The following is a 5,441-nucleotide window of genomic DNA, read 5'->3' as shown; positions in this document are numbered from 1 at the left end:
GCCTTTTATAAATTCAATATATCGAGGTTAGCCTCCCCTTTCTCGCACCTCTGGAGAAGAACCTGTACTCTCATTACACTAATCTGAATTCTAATATTAAATCTGATTTAGTGTATTTCCACGACCGCATCTTTGTTACGGGCTTTTTTGCATGCTATATGCTTGCATTAATTTCAAAAGGGAAAGGTTCACTCTTAGATTTGCTAGCTTCTAGTCATTAAATATATTGGGCTAGCTTTTGGTCATTAAATGTACTGTGCTATCCCGCATGTGTGTCTTTTTTTGGGTTACGAGGCTAGATCATGTGACTTGTCTAAGGAAGTTTCATGTGCTCGCTAGGTCCTTTTCTCTAAATAACGAACACGGATACGAGCGCTGGTTACACTATTACGCGGCTCGAACTTGTCAGATCCAGACGGCAGTAGATTCGGGTAGGTCTGCTTATGTTTGCACACAGTTAAGATAGCGGTTTTAGTGTTTCACGTTGCGAGTTTGAGCTCTCAATAAATACATTCCTTTGCTTCAATAGGTTATGCCATTCAGAAGCTTTAAGTGTTCGGACTCATTGGGCAGTCGCACACGAGTCGCTTCACGATCTGAATTTTCTACATTGGCAGTAAAGCGTGTTTTTGAGGTACGCGCCAATTCGTACTATGAATCTTTTGATTTAGCATACTGTTTCTCAATGTCTTTTTAAGGGATTAATCCTTTACCATATTACATCTAGGACGCCAATTTCACGAGTGGGATTATACCAGAATATATTTAGAAGCAATTATCATATGACAAGAACCGACACTGGGGTAATTAACCCTTTATTTTATACGCCTGAGACACTGTATGTCTTCCAGATTGATGTGACACATAAACTAAGTGCATGTCACGGGTATTCACTAGGTTATCCTTTTCCTTTACACGCCGCGCGCTTCTTTCTTTTCACTTGCGGGCGTGGTGGCAGTCACGACCTTTGGAGGTACTGGACTTCTGTTGGTGACTGATGTGATTCAAACTAATAGTTTCTATGTTAACCCTAATCAAAACATTATATTGATCACATACTATTATTCTGTTTCAAATTGTTTTTTGAGTCTAAGTTTTCATTTGTCATTTTTCTTTTCTCTACATGTACCGTTGGTGATGTGTTCCTGTTTATTTTTCGTTTATCTGGTCTTGGTAATGTATACCCTATGGATGATTTTTTCTGTTTGCATCTTATTGCATTTTCACTTGTTATTTTGCATATTTTGCCCTGAAATACTTCGCCTTTTCCTTGTTTGGGGTTTTGCGACATGCATTGTGGTTAAGTCATGTGTTTAAATGTTTTTTATTGCTTATTATGAGCAGAGCTTTGCCTTGAGAAAGACCTGTGGAGGTCGAAACACGTGTTGGCATAGAACTCTGACTCCTTGAATATGGACATCATTAAATATTGAATTATAAATCTGAGACCTTTATGAGCAGCTTTTTTAAGGATCTTGCAACTTCGAATCCTATCATTCAAAGTCTTGAATTGTTGGAGTAATAGCAGCGCATTCACTTGGTAGAACTATTACTGTTTCATTTACAACCCAATACTGGTTCCTCGGGGGAGAGAGCAGCGTCGGGAATGAAAAACGATCCGGTGGGGCCACTAGGTTTGGGTTATTGGCAGAGGCGTAGACAGGGTAGGGCCTGAGCGGGCAAGGCCCACCCAAAGTCTATAAATGCCCACTCAGCAGTGCTGTGTGGGCATTTACGTGTGTTAATGTCACTGCACTGGGCCCAACTACTTTAGCTTCAGGCCCCACTGGTTAGTCAATCCTGGCTACGCCTCTGGTTATTGGCACATATAGAGTGTCCATTTTCAATGGGTAGACCTCGCACCTCAGATGCTTGGGGAACAAAGGCTTTGGGTAATTTAGAGGGGCTGAACCTAGACAACAAGATTGTCATCCCATGTGCCCCTTTTCCACAGGGCCTTGGTGTTGCGTTCAAGGGGGAAAACACCTTGTTGCTCTCTGAATTGTAAATTACAGGTGGCATGGGAGTTGTTGATGCGTGGTAATTGCTGTTCACCGGTGGCTTCATCAGAACCTTGTTGGCGGGGTTCCCAGAGTGGTTTATTATGGACCCCTGGGTTTCCATTCCACAGTCGAGCCCCCCTCGGCTCAACAACACAATAGGGAACACATCAGTTATCACAGGGCTTAGTTCAGAAAGGACTTGGGGAACATTCCCTGCGTTAAGAGTCAGTGCTGTGCAGTCTTTTCCATTTGCATGCAGTTTGGAGCAGCCCCCTATAACAGAGTCATTTGAATTACACGCCACAATGGACAGGGTGCTTCCCAAAAAATAATGTATTTCCTTTATCAAATTGTAGGCATCGCCGATAGCATGTTAGGGCTATGACCCTGCATCTTGGTGCCACCTATATCGGGGTATAGGGCGGGTGAATCCAGCATCCTTCATTTGACCTTTAGTATTTTCCTCTTGGTTGTAGAGGGCTCTGAAGGACTTTTCGATATCCACCTTACCGACGGATGCAGTTGTTAGTGTCATGTCCCAACTTGTGAGAAGGAGGAGGCTAATAAAAGGGGCAAGATGGCAGTTTGATTAGGCCGCACCCACTTCACACTCCTTACCTTGTCCTGATGCCCAGTTCGGGGTTTCACCTTTTTAGATGGCATTAGTTAGAATAGCTAAGCGCCCCTTCAGTCGTTGAACACCCCTACGGAGCTCAACAACCCGTGCCATTGGTCCCCCGGCATGCTTCGGTCCTGGCGGGGGATAGTGTTGGTAATGTAGGAGGGGGGCGTGGCCTGCAACCCGGTCCTCTGCAGGACAGAGTCCCTCCTGGGCCAAGAAGAAGCTTGGGCTGGATTCTCTGCGCCCTTTAACTTCAAATTATCCCCATATTGGGTGGGATTGCCGAGTCCAAGAATCCACAACATACGGGGGTACCTTTATTTAGGGAAGAGTTTGTAAATTAACTTGGAAGATATGTTAATACCCTTATAAATATGTCTCCAAGAAGCTTGAGCCTTATCCAGAAAAGCAGGGGTATTCATATACTGGCCAAGTTATCCCTCAGATTTCTTCTAGGGCCGACTGAGGCAGGGGTCACTGGAGCCACACCTTGAAACAAAATGTATTCAAGCCAACCCTGAATATTTCTGCCTGTAGTTAATCTGCCACTTTATGTCATTGAAACTGAGGACTTACCTCCAGCACCTTGAAATATTGATAGTAAGGTGACACCATGCACCCATTAATGTTTTGTGACTAATAAGCAATCCCCCCTTGATTTTCTTATCTCACTTAAAACACTGATTAATGCTCAAAACCGTCCTAGGGCCAGAGCTTAAGTGGCATATGAAATCGAGGGTGTAAGGTGTAGGGGGGCACTGTAAGGGGGCATGGCTTAATAGGTGGCATAATAGGTGGCTTAGGTAAGTGCCACCGACACCCGCCAGGCATCCCTTTGCAGTGATCATCACCCGCTCACAAGCAGTGCATGGTTGATGACCCCTGCATCTCTTACTTAAAGGGATACATAGGGCACCACACCTTTTTTCCTTCACTGTGGCGCAGGAAGCGGGGATACTGACAATGAGCAAACTGTGGTCCATCAAGCGAGAGTTGAGCAGGAAACATTATCAGTGATATACTTGACCTGGCAGGCATGGTAAATACGTCTCCACTCTTCCTCTGGGCCATTTTGTTTGGACCAATTTAACTACAGGGCTCTGCAAAGTTTTAAAATGTGGTGATTCAAAACAAGTCTACGCTATTCAAGTTGGGTTCCTCTTTTCATCATATGAAAGCATTGGACAGAAGGGCAATCTTTGCTTTCTTCACAGATCTACTTTTGGAACCAAGCACAGTTCTGCTGGGTTGTGGGGGTGTCAGGTGTGGTCCAATTTTGCTAAGGGGCCATTGTCTCACCAGGAGTCTCAGTTGCATATAAACTATATAGAGATTCTTGCAGGATCCTTTGCAGTAGGCAGTTTCGCAGAGTCATTAAGATGGTGTAATTTGTCTCCTTCAGGCAGCATTACCATACAGTATTTTCCCCCTACTTTGTCATGGTGGGGTGGGGGATTTTGTCCCAGGTTGGAAGAAGTTGTTTCTGGTTTCGGGGCTCATTTCACTGGGCGCACCATGGCTTAGAAGTACTTTTGGCCAGTGGCCACGCTAAAGGACATTCAGAGGGCAGAGACTGCTCTTGTGCTTGTGTTTTTCATACATTTACCTTCAGACATATTGTGCACTCTTCAGCAGTGGTTTCTTCACGGCTTTGAACTTGCTTAACAGCAAGCCTCCGTGCCATGGCATAGAATTTCAATTGTAAATGGTAATTTATGACAGAAACTCAAGATTCTAGTAATGGCACATAGGTTTGCATTACCTCTGTCTCACATCTGTTTAGCCAATGAGGGTTTCAGGAATTCTGCTTTCTACTGAGGTTCCAGACTCAATAGGGGGTCATCTTTTTCTTCGCTCTTCTGATATTTTAGATAAGAGTGGTGTTGATTCAGCATTGATGGTCAGTGTGGTTGAGAGGGGGTGTTAAGGACCTTATAGAGAAAGATATTCATTGGACAGGAGTCACATGGGGGGGAAAAGATGGACTTATGGAATAATCGAGCATGGCTTTGGCCAGTAGGCTGAACGTAGATGTTCCATTTCTCTACCATGATACAGTTTGTTAAGGACTTGCGGATGGGACCTCACAGCATTCGTCCAGATACTTAGCAGAGAAACTTGGGCCCATCAAAGACTCCCCATTGCAAGAACGGAAGACTCAGCCATAGGGCAAAGTATACTCATTATTATCCAAAACAGACAGGGATCACACAGGAAAAACTATTTTCAAGTTTTCTCAGCTTCTGAGCCTGTGTCACAAGTATTACATCGCAAAATCGGGTCTGCCCCAAAAACTTACAGGGTGTCCCCATTGGTCAATTGAGCTAACTATATATACAAAAACTATACATTAGTTTATTTATTGATCCCCCATATCAGGTGGCTCCACCTCAAACTACCCCTAAATGTTACCAACTACACTGTTTCAGGGTTGCAGGAAGACCGTTGGCCCATGCAACATTTTATACCACCTCACAAATGTAGCTTCTGGATTGGCTATAGCGTGTCCTCCCAGGCATGGGACCCTGTCTGGTCACAGAGCTGAGTGTACCTTTTCAAGGTGATGGGAACGAACATGGAGGGCTGTGTGTTCCATATTGTTACCACTGTCTGATGACCTAAGCCTGAGAGAGTGTGTGCAGGTTGCAGTTTTAGGGGACAACAGGTGGATCATTGCACTCCGTCTCACTAGGAACAGCTTTGCTTGCCACCCCGAGTAAATGAGCATTGTTCTGTTGTGCTCGGTCACATGGGAGAGGACCGCAAAACAAAGCTCTTCTGTCTGCAATTATGAATATTTTATTATGAATTCTTGC

At 44.4% G+C, this 5,441-nt stretch overlaps 1 long non-coding RNA gene across 2 annotated transcripts; it reads left to right on the top strand.

Moving 5' to 3' along the window:
* The first annotated feature begins 323 nt into the window (after positions 1-323).
* Positions 324-1,446, top strand: LOC138572265 (uncharacterized). 2 transcript variants are annotated; one of them, XR_011303901.1, is made up of 4 exons: positions 324-431; positions 530-634; positions 728-803; positions 1,345-1,446. It is a non-coding gene; the product is annotated as an uncharacterized lncRNA (long non-coding RNA). The 2 variants fall into 2 exon arrangements; XR_011303900.1 differs by having other exon boundaries at positions 1,306-1,446.
* The last annotated feature ends 3,995 nt before the right edge of the window (positions 1,447-5,441 follow it).

The sequence above is a fragment of the Ambystoma mexicanum genome, chromosome 1p (assembly GCF_040938575.1).
Source record: "Ambystoma mexicanum isolate Mex_15411 chromosome 1p, UKY_AmexF1_1, whole genome shotgun sequence".
Classification (NCBI taxonomy): domain Eukaryota; kingdom Metazoa; phylum Chordata; class Amphibia; order Caudata; family Ambystomatidae; genus Ambystoma; species Ambystoma mexicanum.
This window is presented reverse-complemented; position numbering and strand designations above follow the sequence as displayed.